Source organism: Lates calcarifer, linkage group LG8 (assembly GCF_001640805.2).
Source record: "Lates calcarifer isolate ASB-BC8 linkage group LG8, TLL_Latcal_v3, whole genome shotgun sequence".
Classification (NCBI taxonomy): Eukaryota; Metazoa; Chordata; class Actinopteri; family Centropomidae; genus Lates; species Lates calcarifer.
Window position 1 is genome coordinate 9,975,501 of NC_066840.1, and position 26,525 is coordinate 10,002,025.

At 41.4% G+C, this 26,525-nt stretch overlaps 1 protein-coding gene across 1 annotated transcript in view; it reads right to left on the minus strand.

Moving 5' to 3' along the window:
• The window catches only part of cacna2d2a (calcium channel, voltage-dependent, alpha 2/delta subunit 2a), a 136,953-nt gene that overhangs the window by 102,904 nt on the left and 7,524 nt on the right, over window positions 1-26,525 (minus strand).

A 26,525-nucleotide genomic window follows, 5' to 3' on the forward strand; every position in this document is an offset into this window, starting at 1 on the left:
TAAAATTGTCAGAGTAAGGATCTTTTGCTCTGGTATGAAATATAATGTCTGCAGGATTGATGTGTTGATGTGCAGCAATTAGGAAAGGAAAACACTGGCGTCCATATGATCCGTCTCTGTCGAGCTGAAAGCTGGGCAGGCAGCCAGAGGCAGTTTCCTTCCACTGGCCCAATGAGCAGGCAAACCTGGCCCCAGAAGCTCAGACCATGCCAACCAAGCACTCCGATGAGATTGCCTGGTGTCTTATTTTGGCTGCCCTCTAAGGCATCAGGGATCCTGCTAAGTTTCAAACAACACTTTAAACCACTTCAAAGTGAAAAGTGAAGGTGAAATCTGCAGACTCCATCTTAAAGCAACAACAACAAAAAAAATGTTTTCAAATGTTTTTTGAGGAGTGAAACAGGTGGTTCAATTCTTTCAGTTTCTCTCATTTTGTGCTTCAGCTCTTCGTCCTGAAAAAGTCATTAGTCGGCGATTCAACACTCTCTGCACACACACACACACACACACACACACACACACACACACACACAGACATATACACAAATTAGTCATTACATTACTCTTCAGTTCTACATGAGGCAGCCCTCAGACCGGAGACCAATAGTCAAGTGAGTATTTGCACATGTGAACATGCCCATGAATTTGCACACACCATTTCAGAGGGCTTTTTCTCAAGGTGGAAGAAACCATTAATGGAATCTTATTAAACCATAAAACAAGAGCGAAGTTTTCTCCGCTCCATTGACAGACTACAAACCCCTGACTCTTTTAAGCGATGCATTTTTCAAGTCGATTTAAAAACCATGTCAAATTTGTTTTTAAATCAATATTCATTCCCTTAATGTGTGGTAGTGCTCTCTGGGTCTGCCTCTCTCTGTGGAAGATTCATGGCAGGCTTGGGGACGTTACAGACAGAGCCCTCTCTACTCTGAGCTTAGAAACAAAACACAAAAGACAAAGCGAGAGATCAGTAAGACTCATATTGCTTCATGTGGCGATTCTAAAAATATTTTTTATTTGTTATAATACACAGTAAGGTCCATTTTTTGTTCTTTTTTGTGAATCCATTCAAAAAATATACCTCAGGGAGTATTCTACTGGGGGAAAAAACTTTTGAATGCAACTTCCACCATGTGTCCTGAATTCTCCTTCTATATAGTATTTAAGGATTTAAAATGATTCCAGGGTACTGTATAATTGCCCAGTCTCTGCTACTATAATCATCAAACAGCCTCATTGGAAAATGCACTGCTTAATTACCTTCTCAAAGCACAGAGCCAGCAAACCACTGAGAAATTAAGTCAACTACTGTCATTGTGGCCCAGAATGTATGAGAATTAGCTGCTGCAGCACACACTCGCCAGCACCCAGGTCACAAACAGAAACAGAAGATTTATTTAACTGGATGTGTAGAAAAATATCAATAGTGGGTCCAGGCAGAAAACCTCAGGTTACAGGTTTGTCCCTCAACACACCCTGCTGTTCGCCAGAGGACAATGATTCAGTGTTACCTTTTATCATCTCTCCAAATAACTTTGTGCTAAGATCTGCACACTGAGACACTGTGGTTTGATGCCTATATCAACAATAAATACAATTAAACCAAAATCTCTCACTGTATACTTGGGGAAAAGCACTTTTAAATACTACAGTAACACAAACACAAACTTTTAGATTTTAAATAGAGCATAAAATCTCATAACCAATCAATATCAAAATTTTAAGCTTTGATTGTTATTATGATGAGAATTTCATCCACACTGCCCACCACTACTTTAACATGAATCCAGCAGATGATGGATCACTGTCATAAACCTGAGCTGGAGTGTGCTCCCTCACTTTAAGTGGGCATGACACCAGTGTTCTGTATCCACCTACACAGTTTGTTCCCTTCGCCAGTGACCTATGTCTATTATGTATCACGCGCTGCCACATAAACAGCACTCGTATCAGCTTCTCTGCCATTTTGTACGGATGTTTGCCTGAGGAGAACCTGCTCTATCCATTTTATCACTCTGCATGGACTAATAAAAATACAAAAGAGAGACAAATAAAGATAGATGGTACTGTAGGGTGCTCATCTCTCCAACAGGTCGGCCATTACGAGCTCCTGTAACGGGCAGATGAGGTCCCTGTCCATTCTGTGAGAAGATTGAGCTGTGCTGTCAACCAGACAGAGCTTCGGTCCAGAAAGAAGCAGCCGGCCAATGAGCATTAGGCTGGAGGAGCAATGGGCGCAGACAGACAGCACATGGTAATGCTGGCCACGATAGGCCTGAGGAGCTTTAAATCCCCTTTAGCTAGAGGTTGGAGATGAGTGACCATCATCACTGAAGGGCCATAAGCACATCAGCCTGCCTGAAATTATATTTGAGGGTTTTAGAGCTTGACTCACTCACAGGTAATGGGGCAGCTACAGGAGAATAACCAAGCACTGTGGCAGGCAACTTTACTTATAATCATATGCAGGTTTTGAGCTGCGGCAAGCCACTTGAAGGTACTTGTAAAAAAATAAACAGCAGAAACAACAGTGTTCTGTGTAAAAGAAATCCAGAAAACAGAGAGAAAATACTTGTTGATTTAAAAGATGGAAAACTAAAAATTCTACCATTATTATTATATGTCTAAGAGCACATTTGCTACTATTGCATATCAAGCTACTCAGTTGTTTGGTGTTCAGCAGAGCAAATCTACTATCCAACCACATCTAAGTATCAGTGGAGATGAGGTTTAATTTAACTTTATTTAATTGATTTGCTAAAATTGATTTGCCTTAATCTACTGCAATGCTCACAAAATCCAGTTAGAATAATATACAGTCCGCAGTGGAAGACGTACTCAGTCCACTTACTCCACAAAACAATCTATAGAGTAATCTATTACAAGTAACAGTTCTGGATTCAACAAGAAAGTTGAGTAAAAAGATATTAAGACATATTAAATGGCTCCTGATAGTTTATATTATTCTAGTGTTGGATCATTATTATTGATGCATAAACATATGAGCAGCACTTTAATGTTTTAATTGATCTTCATATAAAAATGAATGTATATATCATAACATTAGAATTCAGAAATATAATATGTTTTTTATGTAAAATCTTATTCTGAGAGGCAACTAGTAACAACAGCTGTGAGATAAATAGTGGTGGAATAAACAAATATAACATTTCCATCTCGCAAAACTGTATTTAGATGCAGTAGCTAAGTAAAAGTACCTAGTTACTCTCCACCACTGTAAAGAGTACAGCCCTCTCAGTGCATGTCTCTTTTTCTGCTAAAATACTCTGGGTGTGTTTTAGTCCCATTTACATTACAGAAATGTCAGCTCTAAGCAGCGTTTTATAAAAGATAATGCACTACAAACACACAAGAAAGAATAAAATGGATGCGACTGTTTTGTGGTGCCCATCATTTTTGTAAAGGGGAATGATAATTCATGGATTGGAAAGGCTGTGCAGCAAATTAGCAGTGTTAATCAGTTATGCTGTTGGCTCGAGGCTGTGACGCCTGGACAGCTTTCTGTGCAGTGCTGTCATTCTCACAGGAAAAGAGGAGAGGTGGCTCTGCAGAGTGCCGCTGACGGCCAATCGAACCTTCTGCTGCTAACACTCGCGCAGGATACGACAGAAGAGACTATGCCAATCGCCACCAATATGCTTTCTCTGGCTGGCAGGACACTCATGCACACACTGAGAATCACACACACACACACACAGCGAGGCATGCAAATGTACATGTGCACAAACTCACATTCACGCCCTCTGTACAGATCGCACACGTCACGCATACTCACATTCTCATCATTAGCCATGATGACTGGTTCCAGTGTGCCAAGCTCTGAGTATCACTGTAAACACACAGATGGGAAGACAGAGGGTGGCGAGGACTCCAGAAAATTACTGTTAAAAAGTGGTATGCAGATTCAGCTGGCTCCCAACATTCATCAAAGAAGTCCACTGTTTTGCAAGTCAATCCCCCTGCTCCTCAGCTCCAGTTACAAAAAAATAAAAAATGTTAATGCTGCATAAAATTTCAATACCAACTCGTGTTATCGCACAACCTTGGATTTTTCAAAATGTTCCTTCCATCATCAACACAGCAGAAGAAAGTCAAAACAGTAAAAATGATAACAAATGAAAAAGATTTCTGTCTGCCTCTGCCACTCTGTATAAAGACTTATTTGTTGACTTTTTCACTATGTTCGCTGGTAGCACTGATGTTCTTTGGTAGTGTTGATGTTATTGTCCCTTCGTCTGTGTCTAAGAGAGAGGACTGCTTATCTCTCTGTGAAGTCAGCCACAATAGGCCGCGTCTGGCTGCAGCGGCGCGGAGGTTGACAGAGACAGATGCCGCATCATTAAGGAATATTAGTGGGCTCTGCCGAGCAGACCCAGCTTCCACGGGCCCCAGGAAGAGTTCAATAAGAGAGAACACGTAGGGAGCAGCGGGCCCCTCAGAGGAGCTCGATAACACACAGCACACCAGAAGCCTCTCACAGTTCAATAGGACTGGAAGCCTCCAGAGGAGTCCAGTCAGATGCAGAAAAAGCAAAAACTGTTGCTAACTGTGAAGTCAGTGTCTCAGGGAGGTTTCCTGTCCCAGTGAGACGGAGGAGAAAAAGAGACAGATGAGTGCGTCAGCAATGGACAACATGTATACAGCTAATCTGCCACCTGCTTTGATAGCTACTCGGGCTTAGTACTGCATCATACCAATGGAACAAAACGCAGCCTTTAGCCCAGACTTTAAAGCCTAATTTTTCCTTTGCATTTTAAAGATTTCCTTGTGATTACTGGGTTTTTACTCAGTGAATGCAGCAGCAAATTGACCATTCACTTAGCCCTCCGCCCTCCCTTTGCAAACAGTCTGTTTATTCTCAAACAGCCATGTCACACAAGCTAGCTAGCTAGTAACATCCTGTTAACTGTGAAATGACAGCTGTTGATATCTGAGGCCAAGCAGGTTCATTTTGCACATATCAACTGTTAATATGAGAAACGTAAAAGTTTAACAGGAAGTTCCTAAAATCACAAACTTCAAAAACCCAGTGTTGTAATGGTACATGCAAAAAAAAACAAAAAAAAAAAACAAAACAAAGAAACACACATGATTCCAACACACAGGCAACACAGAGCAGGCTGCATCCGGGCACTCTTCAAAGGAAACAAACACCAGGCTTCATATTTACATACACCCCTTAGGGAGAGTTTGAGATTAGAGAGAGAAAGAAACAGAAAGATGACATGCAGGGGGAGGCAGGGTGGATTGGCTTCAATAACATTATCAGAGGGATTGTAAACTGGTGATACAGACAGGTCTGAACAAAGCCGCAGCCACACACACGTGAACAAACACCCCACAGAGACTTTGCATACATTCAGCCTTGTCTAATCTCAACGCTGAAATAGCGTGTTCACCTGCAGGTACTGTACGGTCTCGTTCAAATGTCATCCTCGTGTTTAAACTTGCTGTCTTCACTGCTTCATTGCATTTCGTCAACGTCCTGAGTGATCCAATTATCATCTTTATCCAGAGCTCACTTTGAGATCTTGGGGCCCATTAAAGTGCCTGTAATTCTAGTTTTAGTTAATGACAGGGTTCTGAGAGTCAGTGCCAAAACTGATTCATCATTGTCGTCCACCTTAACTAATCAAGACCCTCAGTAAATCTGACCCTTAACACAGCGTTTTACATTAGTATTGATCAGTTTCTGCTCCCAAATGAGCAGATTAAAAAAGTCAAATCCTCCAAACAGAAGATGGAGAACAGTCTGTAAAGCATGCTGGTGTGACAGCGTATGAGAGGGGATATTCACTATGCCAAGCCACAGACGGCGCATACCAACAGGCAAACAAGACCAGCTGGACAGATGGAGCCCACAGCGATCTTATAACTGCCTGGTTTTGAATCTATTCATTAATTAGCCCTGTCAGCACAACCAAAAGGGTCACGCAGGAGCAGTGTATGATCGCGGGACTTGAGCAGGACTCGTTCGGCGCAAACCAGCCAGCCAGTTGGCAACTATCAGACAGAAGGATTCATAGTAAGTGACTTGTTGGAGCGGCGAAGGACAAAGAAGAAATGTGGGGCAGCCTCCCCCCATGCTCCTCTCCTCCCTTCCATCCTCAGTCAGGGTATTTGTCTTTTAGACAGAGATAAACTGCAGCCTTTTTATTAACTTGCTGATGGTAGGGAATTGTTTTTCCCATCCACTAGGTTTTCTCGAATAGACAGCCGCAAAAATATCCTCCCTATAATTCTTCCCTTCACTATTTCTCTTATTTTCTTGACTTCTTCTACCCCCTCTCCATCCCCACCCTCTATTCAATACTTTATGTAGCTCTAAAACTGCATATTGTTACAGCAGCGTCTCAGACGGGGGGGGGCTCTGTATATCAAACATACAATCATCCAAATTTCTTCTCCCATCCCCTCACATTAAGTCACAGCAGCAGCAAAGTAGCACATGATGGGTGTGCATCTGTGTGAGTGTGTGTGTGAGTGTGTGGGCATGTACATCATTTCTTGGGGCTTGTTTGCTCCTTGTTTCTGTATCTAAAAGACCTCTAATGTGTGAAAGTGTGCACATTACGATTTGGTACGTGCGTGATTTTGTGTTCGCATGGTTGTGTTTTTCTGTGTGTGTGTGTTTGAGTGGGCCGTGGAGGTCCTCCTGCTGAGGAGACAGAGCCCCAGGGGGCTTCTCTCTCTGTGGCGTCTCCTCCACTTCCTCCTCATTTGACTAATTACTGCGCCACTTCCACGCCACTGATGAAGCCTGGCACCTGTCCATCAGTCTAACTGCGAGCTTGGCTTGTTTCCGTCTATTGATACAGATGGCTAGCTACACAGTCTCATCCAGCACTCGCTCCAAATTTCTTTGAACTTAATACAAATCTAGATATATTCTAACCCACGTTGTAAAGTATTTGAGCTGTACACCCTCTAATATCAAAGCCAAGATGGTGTTTTTGGTTCATTATGTTTTTAAATAATCAATGTCCAATTGCATTATTTTTGGTTTGCAGCTCACTGCTCATGGTCCTAGGTCATCCGTGCCAGGAAGTATAGGCTCTGCTGCTCATTCACGCCATCTGTCTGTCCTCCTCTGCAGCTCATATCCTCTCAACATCTTTTACACAGATGCTAAATCTGTCCCACTCTGTATAAACTGCCGCTCCGCACATCTCTGACCACTACTGCCAAGCTTTAGCAGCTAGATTTCTAACGCTAAACTGTTTTTGTCTGTCTGTCTCCACTGAGTCACACTATACGTATTAAAAATATTACTGCGTTCCTGGCAGCCTTACTGCTCCTGTAAACTCTATAAATAAGACAAGTCATCTTAAATCTCCCCCACTAAGTTCTCTCTTGTAAAACATCAGTAAATATGAAATGTATAATGAGCTGAGAGTAAGCAACTTGCAGAGCCAGAGTCAGTCGAGTGTGGATCAGCTGTAATTTGGAGGAGAGATATTAGAGCAGCAGAGGTCAATGAGGTGATATTATATAATTCAAATGGGTGAAAATAGCGTGTTCAGGATGCACAGCAGTGGAATGTAGTACGGTGCTCATTATCTAGACATATAGAGTTTGACTAACAAAGCTAAATGCTGAGGGAAAAAATTAAATCAACATCTTAGGGATTCATTTTGTTTATTACCGAGTCCTACAAATGTTACTTTCTTAAAACCAGTGGAAATGTTCCAATGTGAGTTGATTATTTCAATCTGTCTGAAACCCAATCACATCAGTAAACGCTTTAGTCCAAGGCAACTTACACTGTTTATTAAGCAACAGGAGCGATTTGGGCTTCCTAAAACTTGTTTAAGAGCACTTCAGATTGTGGCCTGGAGGAGCCTGGGAAGTGAAATCTAGTTTTAAGAGAGTTCAGTGAGAAGAAAACTTTGCCAGGAACACATGGACTTATCTCATCTATTTGAAGCAATTATGTATTTTAAGAAAAAGTTGAGAATGGGTAAATCTGAGATCAACAGATGTGAGGAGATGGTTGTTTTTTTGCAGTGAACATGTTCACAAAGCAGAATCCAATGGTCTCTAGATGTCACCTTTGAAGTAGTTCCCGAATCTATTTCAGAGATAACACAGGACTCAAGTACAACACACTGTGCTACTCGCCAAGTTGAGTTTTATGTCCGACTCTGCAGGCCAAGCACATACCTGAGTGACAGTCGCTATGACAGCCATTTTGTTCTGGCCCACTTATCTCTGTCTTACCACAGGCAGAACAGAGCAGAGAGGGAGGAATCCAAAGACAATTTAAAACTCACAGTGCAGATTACATTTCAAACCTCCCAGACTGAATATTTAACCCTCTTGCCTTTCGATAAGCGATAGGGGGATTTTCACTGACTCAGGAACTCAATTTAACCTCTCCTCTGAGAGATGAGGCTGGCGAAACGTCCTATAGCCTTGCCCTTGGTGATGGCCGAAACCCCTTCCTCCCTCCTCCCCACTGTCTAACGCTAACAGTGGCTGTCTGCTGGGCCTGATAGAGAGAGGCTCCATGCTAAGTCATTACACACAGAGCGCAGCCTAATTACACACAGACAGCCCCCCATGTAACCTGCCAACAGGGTCACTGCTCTTAGAAGTGACGGCATTAAGGGAACAGCGACACAAACCACTGGTTGAGAGATAAGGGTTGGAGAGGGGGGTGGTGTGAGGGGGACTTCTTCAGGATGCTATATGCATGCCTTTGCCTGGGTGGGGGCACACCCTGGACAACCTTCCATATCTACCCCTGCTGAGAAGACGTCGAAGTCGGCTCCATCCATGTTCCCCCGCCCCCCAAACCTCCAGGCTCTGCGGCACGACTCGCAGCCCTGACAGGTTTTGCAGCGGCGACACACTAAACTGGACAAGCTCTCAGTGGAGGGAAGATAGTTCTCCATATTGAACATCAGAGGGCCGCTTTTACAGCATGCCAATTCCTGCCAAACTGGCTGTTTCCATGGAAACACAGCACTTAATGACCGATAACAGAAAACGACCTGGGAAAAAAAAAAGAAAGAAAGAAAGGAAAGAAAGCGAGAGAGTTGAGAGCGAGGGAGAATGAGAAAGACACTGACAGAGAGAGATGGAGAGAGAAAGACGGAGATCTTGTGGAACAAAAGAAGCAATTTAGTATCGGAGGACAGCGTGAAGCCTGATTATGTCGTCAGTGTAAATGATCACTAATTTCCCTCTGTCCAGCTGGGCCAGATTAATGCCTACCCATTCTGCACTGTAGAAAGGGAGCCAGGGCTTAACCATTTCACTGGGCATCCCCGCATCAGCAACCACGGCCTTAATAAAATACTGAGCTTGGACCACACCAGCACCATAAACGGAAAGGAAAAAAAAAACATGCTTTTCAGTAGCACAATATATGTTATAACTCTCTGACTTATTTAAATCAATTCACAGATTTAAAAAAAGGCAGCAATCAAAAAACGCTCATCCCTTAAACTGAGCACTTAACTGATCTATTACCCAGATACATCAACACTGGACTCCTGTAGAAGTTGGACTCATATTACAATCCTCCATCCACTGGACAAAATTTACACTAGTTAGACAAAATAATACAGTGACAGTAAAATCCAGAGCAACACAACGGAACCAAAAACCACAACTTCACTTTTTAAAAATGATATCTGCTGTGTAGGGTCACGAGTTTATGAGGTTTGACCTGTGTGGAGGATTTCAAATTTTATTATAATAACAAAACATGTACAGAGCTTACAGAGTTTTCAATTAATGGACACGAATGAGGTGGCAGGCCCAGAAACACCAGAACATTAAAAATTCATAATGTAGTGTTTACAAAATTTAAATCTATAGCGTTTCAACCAAATGTTGGCTCAAGCTCAAGTCCTGTCTCTGTTCTCATTCTTATAATGGCAATCTACCAAATCATAATAAAAGCAGAAGAAATAGTTTAAATTAAACATTTCAAAATACAGATGTAATCCAATCAATCACATGTCCAAGTTGTTTTGAAGCAGGCTCCTGGTGGTAGAGCCACATCAAAACAAAAGCTTCAATCTGTTCTGCTCCAGTGTGGTATTAGATGTACAGGGGCAGCAGGAATCAGGACCTCCACTGGTTGGTTATAGTACAATAACCCAACCATTTTGACACACTTTACATTTGTATTTATTTACACTATTAGCACATGTCTAAATGCTTTGACATTAAAGTATATTCAAGCCTGTTGCACTTTAGCCCCAAAGGTCTCGGCTAATGACCCCTCAGAGTGTGACTAATAGTCAAATATGTGACACAATGGGACAGTCGTGTGCAAGCTTCACTCCACAGACTCCAGGTCAGAGGTAAAATGCCCAGTGTGATCACAAATCAGATGAACGCAAACATGCAGCCGATGTGCTTTGATTTCTCTCAGCAGAGCTCATTCACCAAGTTTCCACATAACTGGGTCTGATCCCTCTCATCAGAACTACCACGCTGTCTGGCTGCTGAAAGCCCAGCAATTTCACTCCTCTTTGCATGCTGATCTGATTATTCATAAAGCAAGCAATTATACATCCATTAAACCTGCAAATACAAAAACTGGGATCAACAAAAGTGTCACATGGATCAGGTTCATTACTGAAAACATCCACAACCTCTGCGAGTCAAAACACATTCCCAAATCATGGATGACTGACAGTCATTTAAAAGCCAATGACATTTTGGGTCCTGGATACCTGAGGACAAAATGGAGGCCACAAAAGTTTTAGTGTCAAACAAACTACGATGTAATGTTACAAAATACATTACAGGTTTTTGATTTCATTACAGAATGCTGAGCACACTGTAGCCTTATGCATTTTAATAGTATCTGAGCCCAATGTCCAGCGTCATGTATACTGGACATCAGACAGAAAAACCTGACAGACCTACGTCTCTAACATGTTTTTCTTCTGTGCATTTCTTGGTGTTTGGTGAGGCAGTGCATGCACATTACTGACACCTACAGAGCCGGAGTGTGAACCAGCAGATTCACAGAACTCCCTCCAATAAGACATGTTCAGCTGATTCTAACTGGTTACAGTGTGTGTTCTCCTGTTGGGTGTTGTGTTTTATGAGGTGTGTAATTGAGCTCTCTATGTCCTAACGTTAAATAATCTCCACCTTCCTGCCTCTACCCCACAGTCTTTCAATTGTGCTTTTGTGTTTTGTAAAGCTGTCTTATTTAAGTGGCCCTTGAGAATCAGTATATTAATAGTATCCATGCCCATCGCATTCATGCACAGGGATATAGGCTTAAAAAAAGAAGTGTGGAATTAATGAACTATAAAAAAAAATTCTACAGTATTTAAGTAAAAACTAGTATTGATCATTTATACACTGTTAAAAAACACTAGAAGTTAAGAAAAACAAAAGAGTTAGGTAATTTAACTTATTGTTCCAAGTTGGAGTAATTCATTTGTGTGCTGTAACCACTTTGAATTTTCAGTTTATAAATGAGCTTCAGTTTTGTTTGTTGAAGCAAGAGTTTGATTAGTTGGAACCATTTAGCGTAAACCTAATAACTTCTCTCATTTATGCCATAGAATATCAGCTATAGTTTTTACAGTGTAAAAAAAAAATAAAAAATCTGCACTTCACCCAGTCAACCTGAGAAAACACAATGAAATCCAAGTGTTTTACCAATCAGGGACAAGCAGGACAGATATGGCACTTGAAGTTCTTGTTAGGAGAACAGACATGAGAGGTAACATCTCTGGCTTTTAGTTTCCTTTTGTGAGCCTGACAATTCAGACGCCACACCAAAAACCTCTCATTTTATGAGCCAACACTGTTTGCCATACTCTTTTCAACAGCAACTCCATTTTGATGAGAGACAGTTTAGAACAACAAATTCAGGGAGGCAGAGGGAGGGGGACTTCAATCCACCAAAGTTACGTGGCATAAATGAAGACAACATTCAAGAAAGAGCCGTCAATCAGCATTTGTACAAAGTGAGTGTGTGTGTGACTGTGCAACAATCAATGCCTTGAACACACAGGCTGCTCTTTGAAAAGCTCTACAAACACACCATTAAAATAGAGATCAATGCAAGGCCTTGCTTACTATGTTATCATACAACACACACACATGCTGGGCCCTAACGACCGTTTTCTGCTCATAAAAACCAAACAAAAACACATTCAATACAACCTCTCAGAATCAAGGCTAAGACCTTAAGTGACGAACATGCGGTTCTATGATAAATCTATCATCTGGAAAGTCCTTTATTTTCACAATAAAATATAACAGAATTAAAAGGTTACATAAATTATTCTGCAAAACTGCAATGTCAAAATCATCCACAGGTTGTCAAACTTTGCTTATAGTCACTAGTGGAGGAGACTGTAATTAAAATAAAACAACTGCGCTGGAGGCTGGAAAATCAGCTTCAATCAGAAAATGTGGGTCACCCATTTAAAATAAGAATACCTGCAACACAACATTTATCATAGTGTCAATGAAGAAAATAAAAAGAAAATATATATTTATTAGATTATGATAAAAAGGGGTATTGTAATAGAGACCAGCATTTACCTTGGTTCTGGTCTATTGGATGTGAGAAACCCCCCTAGCATGGCACAGAGCTATAGAGGCAGACTGATGAAAGATGTCCCTGTTTCATCATTTATGTCTTATATATATGCTCAAGTGTTTGTGGTGTGTCAGAGATATTTGAGGCAGAGGGACTGTGAACCAGCCTGACTGATGGCTGAAAAGAATGATCCTCTTTGGAGCCAGAAAGTTTACGCTTTGGTGCACAAATTTGCAAAGCTATAGTACAAAGGAAAATGTTTCATAAAATGCTCATTCTTCAAGCTGTAAGTTTCAATTTCCACTTTAGTGAGTCTGTCACTGTGGCTTCTTTATGTCTGGGAGAAAAAAGGCAGACACAAGAGTCGAGCCATGATTCTTATACCTGAGTTGCATATTTTCTCCTCATATATTTGATCATTTCCCCTCCCATACTGCAGGACAATGAGGGGCTGAATGTGCACATTTAAACACAATGAACACTGAGGTAATATGAACCAGTTACGCCTTTCAATTGGTCTCTGGTGCCGGGCTAATTTGCACTTAAAAGGGTTTCAACTGCATCTCAGTGATTTCATTCTAGAAATCAAGAACAAATAACTGAAAAGAATCTTTATGTCTTTTAACATTTTCTTCTGTCTGCACACTTGTTTTATATCGGTTGTTTTATATGTGGAGTTACTGTAAATGGGGTCATTTAGCTCTGTGCTAACGCTAATGCAGTTAACGCAACTGCAACAATCTCCTTAGACTCTCCTTTAAAAGCAACAATAACATACACTGTTATATTCAATTTTACTTACCATTGTTTTTTTGTTTCATGGTTTAAAGTACACCACTTACTATTCAGCAACTGAATTACAGTACAGCCATTTGGGCTCTATTGTCAGTGACTGGGGCCAACAACTATGACTGGTCCAGGTTTTCACAGAACACAACAGGAATCAGTTTGATTTTGTTTAAAATTCATTTGGTATTTTGACCAGATGTTATTGTTGTTCATAAAATCTAAATTCACAGGCAGAAAGACAAACTCGTCTTCATCAAAAAATATACTTAATCTTCAGCTGAATGTAACAGAAAATCTGTGAAAACATAGAACACCTGTATGCTTTACAGGGTTTGTATCTAATTATTTTTCTTTCTTTTACTATGTTTGTCCCCTGTTGCATCTTAAGTATACACAAGATTTATTTTTTTTACTTGCTATATAGTTCTTATATAGTACATGTCTCAATAAAGTTCATTCAAAAGAAAACCATGACTAAAAAAGTGAAGCTCACACTTGTACGAAGAAAAAAAAAAACCTTAAGTTGAATTCTTTTTCTCTGAAGCCATTACCAGGAGGAGTTGTTATTTTTATGCTTGAGCTGCACTTCTTCTACTGGCTTCATGGTGTATGGTCACTACTCGCCTCTCTCTGCTGTAGTTCTCTTTTATTGCAAATTATTACGTTACTTGCTGCTGTTGTGACAGCGGCGCTGGAGTTTTCTCTGCTCTGAATCAGCTGAAGGAAGCCGCCTGATGCTGAACTGAACGCTTTTTTAGGACTTAATCATGCTCATTCTCAGTAACAGTGACCATGGTCATTTATGGGTGCGTGACATCCTCTCAGTCCTGTGGAAGGCAGACTCTGACCAAACACAGGACCATTTTCACACATTTCTAGGTTATTGTAAGGCCTTTTATCTGCCTACAAAAATACATAAAATATCCCTGTGGTGCCACTGTTTTGAAATTAGACACATAAACACATTGTTTTGAAAGATTTCTCTACAACATTATTTACATTTTTAGTGATTTCTACTCGTCTCTTTTTTGTGACTGCATCACATTTCACATTTTAGCATCTCCCTCTCATTGTACAGCAGGTGGTCAAATTTTAATTCCACCTCCAAAAAAAAGGCAGTGCTATGATTGATGACATCCATGCAGGCAACTAAGTAGTTCATATTGGATTTGAATTGGACTCCTAATGGTTTGAAAGAAGAAAAAAAAAACACAGGTCCCCACATCAATCTAAACAACGAGTCAAAACTCACAGCTGACAAACTGATGCAGTCCTTCTGGCGTCTCTGCAGTGAGAGTCATACTGAAGTATGTTGTATACACAGAGAGAGAAGTGCACAGTTGGCCTCAGCCTTGGCTATCAACTCGTACAGAGGCTGTAGAGTTGAGTCACACGCAGAGAGCTGTGACTAAAAGCTACTAATTTGAGTGCAGCAGTCCAGTGGATACAGAGAGACTCTAGCTGTGTTAGACACATGCCTTTTGAGACAATCGTCGACCGTATCTTAACAGCGTAAGAGCCATAGAAAAGAGAGTGACTAACACCCGGTTTGAAAATACAAATGCAGACATGGTTATGGTTTTAAAAAGAAAGGCAGTTGAAGTATGAGTGGATGGACCTTGGGGTGAGTCTGGCCCACAGAGTCGGTGTGCAGTTTGCATGTCTGTGTGTCATTAGCTCATGTACACGGGCCTTGTTGAGGTGCTGAGAGGAGTCCCGACCGAGGGCTTCACCACTCCATACGTTTAACAGTGAATTTAACATTACACACCCTTGAGGCCATGCAGGGTTTACATCACTGGCAAACGAGACCGTTCCCAACCCCCAATACACACAAATACACACACACACACACACACACACACCTGAGCCACCTTAAATGCCAAAATCTCTTCACAAATACACCACACTGCCGAGCTAAAAAGAGATTTCACTTTCAGTGTACATACTGTATGTCTCCTTCCTTATGATATGACTGAGTCTTTTTCTCATGTGCACAAACATACACCTAAGCTCCACACTGGCTCACACACCTGCTCTTATATCTTTGCGTCCGTATTACATCATGAGGCTCGATCGGTCCTGGATGGACTATTTATCCTCTTCATTTGATACTAAATCCTATCCAATACAAACAGCTTTATCCCCTTTCCCGCTCTGCAGACCAGTAACGTCATCTTTATCTGGAGCAGCTACAAACACTCACACACACAATGTACAAATGCACCTAGATCAGTTCGGCTGAGTACAACTGAATAATTCATTTGAGGAAAAATTTACAACGAGCCTTCATTACAGGGCAGAGACAAATGTTTGGCTCAGTATGATACAAGAACTACAGGACAGGCTTTAACTAAAATGCCACCCTATAAGCAATGACCCATTACCATTTTAATGACACGCAGAAATAAATTACTCAAGAAATCTGCCTGAAATCAACTCTGCCAGGCTGTGATTGCTTTCTGCAAAAAAAATAAAATAAAATAAAAACACACACACACACCCGCACATCCCTGTAACTCATGAATGCCATTTGAAATATACAGTGAAGGTCCTGACACAAGTGGCAAACTTTACAGTGAGTGAACCCACTCTGAGTAACATGATGCTACGTGGTAGATTATGCCCTCCTTCGGATATCAAAGAGATCTTTAACTTTTGAATGATTGTTGTTAAAACTACCAAATCTGATTAGTTTATAGAACTACTGACGTGCAGAAAAAAAGGGGCTCATGGTGTCATTAACTTTGGGTGTTTAAGTGCAAAGCAACGTCACTTTCTTATATTTATTTGCTATTGGCTGCCATATTTTTTATACCGTAGCAACAGATTGGGGATCATTTATAATTACTGTCACTCCAGTGGCATCAAGTAAGTGTGCTATGAATAGGCTGAAGAAAATAAAAGTAACTGCTTTTCTAAAAAATCCCTTTAAAAAAAGCTCAATCCAGTCGCAACAAATGGCCACAGTGACACATTTATGAAGTTTTATTTCATACAGTGAGTACAAAGTCTTTTTTTCCTAAGAAGATTAGCAGTTGAGTTAAGATTAGTTTGCTCACTTGTCATCAAAGTGTACATGTTTTCACCAAAAGACATTTTGACATGTCCCCGTCAGAGAAGTGGAGGTGTGAATAATACAATGAATGATGGCTGAATTCCATTTAGCTGCTTCAGTTTCAGGGTCTTTATATTGTACGTGCTGACTCACTGTCACACTGTCATGGCTCACTGGGACACCTGAACAGAACGCAGCCATTGTTAATGTTATTAGTAACACCTGTACTTTTCCTACTATGACAAGTAAAAATGTCTGCTGCGAAAAAAAAGGCCCGTCTTGAGCACTTCCAGGACTTCTTATTCACGCTGGCTTAAAAGTTAAGCTTGAAAAAAGAAAAAATGTTGAGGTTGAAATCTCAGAAACGGGCGAGAAAGTGGACCTTGAGTTGAGACTTTCGTCAGCTGTCGTTTATAAGATCAGGAGCAAACTGTAAAGCTCAAATCCTCCGATTCAGTCGGTGCTTGTAGCGCCGCCTTCAGGCCCACAAGGATTATGTAATTCCATTTCATCTATTGTGTCGTAGTTTGCGTGGCTCGGGCTTGAATAGCAGTGGTGAAAGAGTACGTGGGTGAGCATGTGAAGAAAATACACCCACACACAATCCACACACGACAAACACAAAACACTAAATACATACAATGTTAAAAGGAAGATTTTGTTTAAACATCATATAGTTTTTCTACTATACTTGAATTTAATGGATGTTTATATGTCAGCATGTGTCACTGGTCTGAGCACAGAGTGTGCTTATTCACTGTTAATACAAGTGCAGAGGTGCACACATACAGCATGTGGGTGTATTTGTATTAGCAGTGGCCCTATACACTGTTAAATTTAACCGTCATAGACACAGTAAGTATGTGGCAAATAAGCATGAGAAAAGACTTCCTACTATAGTACTTAAAGCAGAGAGCGTATGTGTGTGGGTGCAGGTAACACAGTAGGAAGAGGTAAGGTCTCAGTGGATTACTGAACAGCCTCTAGAGGAGACAATAAGAGGCCGTCAGGGGGAGGAGAGGGGAGAGACCAGATTAATGAAATATGAATGTGTTTACTGAATAGCTGTCATGGCAGCCTACTGATGGCTGAGGGATATTAAAAAACACACGGCGCACCTGATGGCTTCACCTACGCCGCGTCGACCCCAGCCATCTTCAGACACTGCTCTAATCAGCATACAACTCGTCGCAATCACAATCACCCGCAGAAATTATCATCATCGCACTCTTCATCACCATTTCCATCCTCGCCGCCGTCGCCTCCTGTTCATCTACATCATCGCTTTCATCGTGCGACGGAATCGCGCCGCTGCAGGAAATTGAAGTTGGCCAGATCAATAAATACAATATCAAATTAAATTAGCTGCCAAGATGAGGTGAAAATGTGAAAATGAGTGTTTGGAGGCAAGAAAGGGAGAGGTAACGCTATCCAGTCAAAACAATCAGAGAAACACATTTTGGACACGCGAGCAAACAACGTGGTGAGGCCACCGCTTCCTGTTATGGATTTAGAAGTGAGTTAAAAGAGGTGAGCCACATATGCTTTGATGTGTGTACCTGTGTGTGTGTGTCTGTGTGTGTGTGCCTGTGACCATGACATCATTTCTGCAGTGTCTAATCAAGGAGAAAGGGAGCCGGCTTTTGCAAGAGGGCTGTAATGGAAACACAATTGACCTGCTTTAATAAGAAAAACATGATACCTGCACTTTGCCCACACTTTCACAGAGACACAGAACACCTCCACTTCACCTGCGACGACACAAGGCCTCACCACCTGCAAACAGATCCGAATGTATCTCTGCTCTTTTGAAGTTTTATCTTTTCCCAGTGAAGGATGGCGATTCGGTGCATGGCAAAACTCCATCTGTTCATTTCAATATGAATGGGCATGTAAGTTTGGTGCTGCTGGAGCGGCAGAGATGTGAAATTGCGGATGGCATGCAGAGCGGCCCCGACACGCAGGGTTAATTCGAACCGCCTTTGATGTCTGCCTGTGTGTGAAATGAGTTGGTGGTCCAGAGTTCACACAAACACACGCCGGCACGTACATACACACACGCGCTCGTGTGTGCATGTACACGTGTTGTAATCACTGCACCAAGGAAAAAAAAAAACCTCAAGAGGCCACTCGTGTAGCTGCATGAATCTGAGCACACGGAAGCACCTCAGCTCATATCAGGTACTGTATAGCGCCAAAAAACACCAAAGAAAGCTCAACTTTTACTGTGTCAGTGAGTCATAAATCCATTGCACTCTTCAGGATTTAACTCCTGAGCATCCCCAAACATTCGCTCACACGCCATCCACATCCACATGACAATGGAAGCTAAGCTGCCTGTAGGCAAAAACAGACTGCAGGCTTACACACACAATACCTATGTAAAGCAGATGCTGCAGTTATACAGCAATAACTCTCATGTACAGAACATATCTGATTGCTTCATAGTAGTCAGCGGCCTTTATCCAGTATGTATAATTTCTCTGCAACACTTGTGTGATTGATAACTGCATTCACCAAAGTTTCACAGCCTTCACATTAAAGAAAAGCATTTAGCTTGAATTCAATTAGACCAACTGTGCCAATTACAAATACATGCTGAGCGATAGTAATTACGGTCTTGGTGTTAGCTTAAATAGCAATGTTGTAACTGCAACAATGGAGTACAACATGTAAAATGGCAGCAGAAAAAAGTAAACAAGAAGTTCGTCCTGATGCCAGAGTTAATAAACAAACTATGTTCTTAGACTTCAGTTTACTGTGTAAGCTGTTAGAAGTCTGGCCAGTTATACACAGCCAAACACTGTTTTCATGATTCTAAACAATGCTTATGTAAGCACTGATTCAGTTTTATGGTAACATGCCTGTTTGAAAGTGACAGTATTAAATGGCACAAAACACAGCAGCACTATCAACAAGCTGGATTATGGGGAAAGTTGCTCAACAATTTGACAAGCGTACAACTGATAAAGAGTCTTAGTTTGAAAAAGTAAACTGTAATATTGGACGGGGAATGAAAATGTTTTTCATTATCTTTCAATTTCACTGTGAAATAACACAAACAAGGAGGTAATGATGTTCTCTTTGTCTCTAATCTAGTCTAATGTGTGATGGCAAGTCTCAGGTGTTTTACTGCATCCTGCTTTGAACTGCATCAGTACTTTATACCAGCCGGCGTTTATGGGAGTCTTTCAGGTCCACAGGTTTTGATGGTCAGAAAATGGCAACGGTGGGCTAACGTGTCCCTGTTTGCTTTCATGAAGAAAGGATGATGACTGTGAAGGAGCAGAGGTCTGAGTGTGTCGGTGCAAGTAATATGGCAGTCTTAGTAAAATCCTGTCTCCTTGAAATTCTGTTTAATATACTTCTAATTTGTCTCTTTGGGACTGTGACACCGTAGACATGAGTGCTGCATGTGACAACAAAAGCACTTTAGTTAAGGATAGAGAAGGAAGATCAAGGTTTTGGTTAAATGTTAATAAAGCAAATACATCTTGTGTTGTGATTCAACTCAGTTTTGACAATATTTAACCAAGATCTTTCAAACAAATGACACATGTTGTCACTGAATGTTTACAGTGACAACATGTTGTTTTCTGTGAATATTTAGCAAATTGAACATTAATCAAAAGCATTCCTTCATGACAAAAATGTAGTATATAAATGCCACTTCTTTGAGACAGAGTCTGTATATTGTGTTTGTGCGTGCAATTTAGTGATGCACGCGCGTGAGTATGTGTGCAATTGTAGTGGTGGAGCACAAATCCCATCAAACAACAGAGCCCTGGGAAAAGGGCCAGAGGCAAAGATGAGAGTGAGTCCAGCTCGAAGCCAAAGAAGGGGGAGCTTCTCCTCCAGATTTTAAAGAGAGAGAACAAGGCAGAAGACATAAATGGAAGTACGACGTGCAGAATTAAAAAGATGTAGGAAGTGCTTCTGAAGACCCCTCTCAGATGGCAGTGGAGAGTCCTTACTGCCTACATGATCAAAAATTAAAACGCTTTTCTAGGACTTCCACAGCAGTTCGGTGTTTGAGAGCCACCCACCACTGAGGCAAGCCAATTAAAGTTATTCAGAACTGTGACCAATCAATCACAGACTAGTGCAGGTGGAGGAGGAAGAGAAGAAGAGGAGGACAAAACCTCTGAGACTTCAGCGCGCCCAAACTCTCTCAACATGCAAACACAAACATCCAGCAAAAAAAAGAAAAAAAAAAGACCAATACATTTTGTTCACAATGGAAATAAACGTCACACCTACCACTTCACACACAGAGAAGCGCTCCCTCTGCAGTGGAATGAATAAAGCACTTCACACCTGGAATTTTCTAGGGCATCACGCCACTCTAAATTACCACTGCAACCCACTCAGGGAACTGTACCCAGTTTTTTTCTCTCTGTCAAGCGTAGATAGCACCAAAGACACGTCACACACTCCATGAAACATCAAACAGAAGACCACTGAAAATTACACAAGAACACGCAGGCACATAAACGCACACACTCGGCAAATAACAGTGTAGAGAGACGGAGACAAGGAGAAAAGATTTGCAGCGTAGGCAAAATAAAGCATCTTCCTCTGACAGGGCTGGAGCTTTAGCAGACCTCTAATCCTATTTTGACACATAATGCTATATTGTCTTCCTTTTAACAAGTGCAAGGCCTTCTTTTCTGCAGCAGAAAAAGCCACTAGTAGCATGAATGCATCTGCTTTTTGTTTTCTCTGAATTCATCAAGCGACAATTAGTTACACAAATACAGTCCCCAAATGTACCACGACGAACGTCAGCGAGATTCAGACGCTCCGGCCATCTCTGTTTGTTCTGTGCTGACACTTAAGAGGCCTCCCCGCCCCAGTGGGTCTTTACAGCTCCATCCTGGTAATTCACTGCATTGGAATTAACAAGCACACACACACACAGTGATGTACTATAAGATGTTTTATAATGTGGCCAGAGAAGAAATAAAATCCTGCGCACGCAGCACGCGCCGTGTTGCGCTGTGTCTTTAAAGCCTGCATTATCGATTTCAGTCACCTGGCTTTACTCTGAGACCAGACAGTTCAAACCTGGGGAAGCTTCAACATAATATATAAATACATAAAAACAAAGGGCAGAGATATATAGGTGATATGACGACATATAACCTAATTAATAGAACTACATTAACATAAATTATTTGAGGAGGATTTATTTAAAATACATAACATTTTAAGATCTGCAGTTCAAATTCAAATCAAATATGTTTTCCGCTGACAAAAACTTTCTACATGTTGGGGAAAATATCAGCACAAACAAAAAATAAATAAACAGAGTATGAAACTGGAGAAAGGACACTGACATTATATAATCTGGTTCTCCTTTTTCTAAACTGTCACATTTTTATTCCAAAGCTATTTCAAGTAATTCCTTCTAACACCAACCCGGGGATATCTGCATGCAGGGCTGCACTCTGCAGATATATGTATTTTCATTTATATAAACACCGCCAACCAGTGCCAGGCCATCAAGCCGGGGAGCTGAGGAATCCTTGTAACCTTCCCCGGTGTCAGAAAACCAATAAAAAGGCAGAAAAATAAATACTGTGTGTTTGTGTGCCCTTCTGTTCTCCTGTCAGCCCAGGGGAGTCTGAGGCTGGGAGTAATGGTGCTGACCAGCTCTCACACTGCTTAACGTTCAGCTTGCTACTGGTTTTATGTGCCTCTAACGTCCACAGTTATTTTGTTGTGTGTTTTATTTTGTTTTTGTTTGGGGTAAATACACACTAAGTGCTAGAGCTGGCACACAAAGAGAGAAGGTGGGTTCCAAACAGAATAAAAAATGGTTCACTAACAGACCGTGTCTAAGCTTTCATGACCCTGATGTATAACCCTGATGACCCCTCACTCTTGGGAGCTGCTAATGGGATGTCTGAATGGGACTATAGCCAGGTTATTATATCCACTTGGGCACACAAATGGATGGTTAACTACTGTAGATAAAAAGGTTGCATAATTTACTTCTGATTATTATGTATCACCTCAGTACTTTTTGGTACCTACCAAAGCGTGCGCCTTAGGCTGCATTCAACTTCAGCGCTCGTTCACATAAATAAGCCTGCTCCACTGGTGCAGTGGAGGTGCCAGTGCCAAAAACTGCAGGGCTGCACGGTGGAAAAAGTCCTGGCTCAAGTTGTGTGAACTTTTTCAGAACACAGTGCAACATTATCCAGAAAGCTGCTGCGTTAGCCAGTCGAATATCTGCACACTCCTGGTGGATTACTGCTTTATTTTTGTGTGAGGCATCAAAAAAGTAGCATTTTGGTATCTGTGCTGAAATTCAGGTTTCATATCTGCATTTGCTATCAAAAAATATTACATTTCAAAAGGTCAGACAAAATTAAAATCTGTCACAAATTAACTCAGTTTAGCTTCAATTGTGCTTCAGGAGTGGCAAAGCATTTGCCTCCAGTGCATATTATTAATTACAAACTGAAAAGGTGGTGACACCAGAGGGTCATGATGGGAAAAAAGAGACTCACGCAGTCATTATTTGCGGAAACACAACTACTCTCAGTGGCCCTTTCATTAGGTACACCTGTACAGCCTAGTGCAATTCAATAGGTCTTGTCTATAATGTTCAGTTTTTGGTGACACTGTCAGCAACATTTCAACTCAATTACATGTTTATTTCTGAGGTCACAGTTAAAGGTGGTGTTTCTAAGTTTTTGACCTCTCTATTTACCAGCAGTGTGTTTTAGTCTGATTCATTTTCTCATTAGTAAACGAGCTGATTTTCACATTGAGAAGGTTTTCTGTGGTTCTACTTGCCTATCTGTTGAAGCCACTGCACACTGATATTTACATATATGAGAGAACTCCTCTGAAAATAATGCCGCACCATCACTAACTATGACCTCAACGCCTCTATGACCGAGTCAAACTGATCATTACAGGCATAAAAGTAGCCTTTATGGCAGAACAGCTGCTTTGGATTGAATTAGACTGTGCAGGTGTACCTAATAAAGTGGTCACTGACTATATAGCTTTGAGTAAAGTAGATATTAACGACACAGCTGAGCTCAGCTTCTCCTTGGTTTAAACATTAAAATCCCTAAAAGGCATCATCGCCTGTTATGCTGAAACTTTAGTTTTTATACCGGCTGACTCAACTGTGCAATTTTTGCTGCTGTTGTAGATGTACTAAAATAGCAGTAATTAATATCTCATTAATTTTAACACACATAAAGACCTCAGTTAAAGCAGACCATGGTGTGTACTGACGTGTGTTACACAATGACTGAGGGAATACTTAAGACAAGCCATCAGGAGAGAAAACGGGAGCCAGGGAGTAAACTATCTATCCTGCAGAAATAGCCTGTGATGTTTCACACAGCCAGATAACAAGCTGCTGTTGTGTAAGGTCCAGGCCAGAAGATGGAGGGGGGGAGGGAGGAAGAAGAGCTGAAAGAGGGGGTCTGCACACTCTCCTTCTCTCTCTCTCTCTCTCTCTCTCTCTCCTTTAAAGGTAACTGGTCATGGTGGGAGGAGGGACCTTCAACTTTTCCTGTAAACTCTGTCCAGGCGTCAGGAGCTTTTAAATCAAGAAACAAATGGCAGCAATCTGCCCTCACATCATCGTCCACTGATGGATCGGCACACAGAGAGAAAGAAAGAGGTGAAGCTGACATCAGCTCTAGAAAGTGGAGTGAGAGCAGGGGTGACACCTCGCATAGCGCTGGGCATTTGAGACAGATTACTGGAAATTTCTGTAGTCAGCGATAGTGAGTAAATCCACCAATGCTCTCTACAGAGATATCTGTTTGTTGAGGCCAGCTGTCTTGGCCGTGAGCAACCTTCTTTTTCCAGGAAGCAGAAGGAAGGTTTGGAGACATTTGGAATTGCGTTCAGCCTGCATACGACATCTCCCGCAAGTCATGAAAACATACCTGCGCTGATCAAATTCAACCACAGGCTGCAGCAATGTTAACAACAACAAAGACGACTTACCACATGCACACACATACACACACAGCCATGAGCATATACACATGCACTGGAAGCACTGGAGGCAAGAAGGCCTGTGTTGAACTGAGATAAACCTGCAACCAGCATGTGGTCAGCGGGCTGACTGATGCAGTGTTGACCACACATCAAAAAGAATCACACACAGAGTGAAGGGCAAAAGTGACGGAAAGACAGCAAAAAAAAACTTTCATTCATATAAAATCGAATGTGAATCCCCACACCCATTAAAAGCCGCTCTGGTCTGTCCACCCTCCTTCTAGGTTGATCCCGCTTTGACTGGATGTGTGTTGTTCTCAGGTTTCCAGTAATCAAGAGCAGCAAACGGCAAGAGGATATGGTGTGGGGGGGCGGGGCAGACAGATCCTCAGAGTGCAGAGTTGTGAAGTGCCAGGCTGAACCAAGGGGTTCAGGAGCAGTCATGTGCACTAGACTAAATTATTCATGCTGATTAGACTTCATATTGAAATGAATTTGAGAGAGAGTTCAACATATGTTGCATGGCATCGCCTTTTAAGAGGCTTGCTAAATTAAAACTGAGGAAATTGCCTTGACTCTATATGCAAGTGGCAATAAGACACCGGTGGGATGTAACCACGTACATCTAATCAAGTACTGCGTGTGAGTATTTCCATTTTCTGAAAACACTGAACTTTTTATTCCACTACATTTAACAGGTGTAGTTACTAGCTGCTTCTAGATTAAGATTTTACATAAGAATCATATGATTAACTTGTAAAATACAATATATTTCTAAAAATTAAACCTGGGTCCACTTAGACCGAATACATAAGTAAAATGCTATTAAAACATTAAAGGGGCTATGTGTAAGTTTTCTCTGCTGCTGAATGTGGTTTCTACCCGGGAGCGAGTTGTGGTGAGTAGCGCTTACTTCTTCAGGGGAGTCTAGACACTTCTATGACTTGCTATCGGAAAGTGATGGGATAGGCCGAGGCTAGCTAGTAAGCATGCTAACCTCAGTGGAAGAAAGGAAGTGATAGAAACAGAAGCAAAGCAGGAGTTAATATTGGTTCTGCTTTCAACGACTGGAGACAAGTTTGGACGAGTAAAGGAGTGAGGTTTGATGCTGAACTCATTAGCCTGGTGAGTGAACAGCTGTTAATGCTAACGGTGGCTACGTAGCAATAGCAAAGCTTACAAATAGCACCTTTAAGTAAAGAATCTGAGTACCACCACCACTAGCGTCATAGCGTCTCTATGCATGAGTATAATTGTTACAGCTACAGTAAGTACTGTGTGTCCACTTGGTACCTAAATATGTATATAATAATATTATCTGTCTGTATCGCTGATAAACCATCAAATCACTGTAATGACAGCATGTGGGTGTAGGCGCACTTCTCGTGTGCCTATTAAAACTGTTCTGAATAAGCCTGAGGATATGGAAACAATGCCAGTGTCCACCGCCTCTCATCACCACATACTGTTACACATCAAACACAGCAGCACACAGGATAATGAGGAGGATAAGGACTATAAACAGCATCCGTCTGCTCACATTTAAATTTACCAATTCTCGCCCTTCCCCTCTATCATTTCATCCATCTTAAGTAGTTTGACTCTAAATATACACACAAAACCGCCTGAACATCCATCTCAATTGTCAAGCCATTCTTCATCCTTTCTCTCTTAAAAAAAAAAAACCCTCCTCCTCCTCTGCTCTAAAAGCCGCCCACTCTCCTTGTCTATCTGCGCTCCACACTCTTCCATTCGAAACTTCCAACTCCTCCGACACATCACTCACCCTCTATCTTCCTTTCACTCCCCCATAAAAGAATAACATCTTGACCAAAGCTCGCCAGAATTCATTAGATTGTGATTTTAAGCATTTAAATAACTTGGGTTTTATTCATTGTGGGAGACACTTGAAACTTCACATCAAAATATTGTACATCTGTGTTGTTTTTTAACTCGACCGATTCAAAAATGTATTCTGCTATCTTCTGTGCTGCCCTGTCTTGGCCTTTCTCTCGCTTTCACCCGCTACCTCGCTTGTCAGAAAAAATAAAATCTCAGCCGAGGGGAACTGAACAGACCACATTATATTCAACTTACTTCTTTGTCTCTCTCCATGTAAGACAAACTCAAAAATAATTTGCA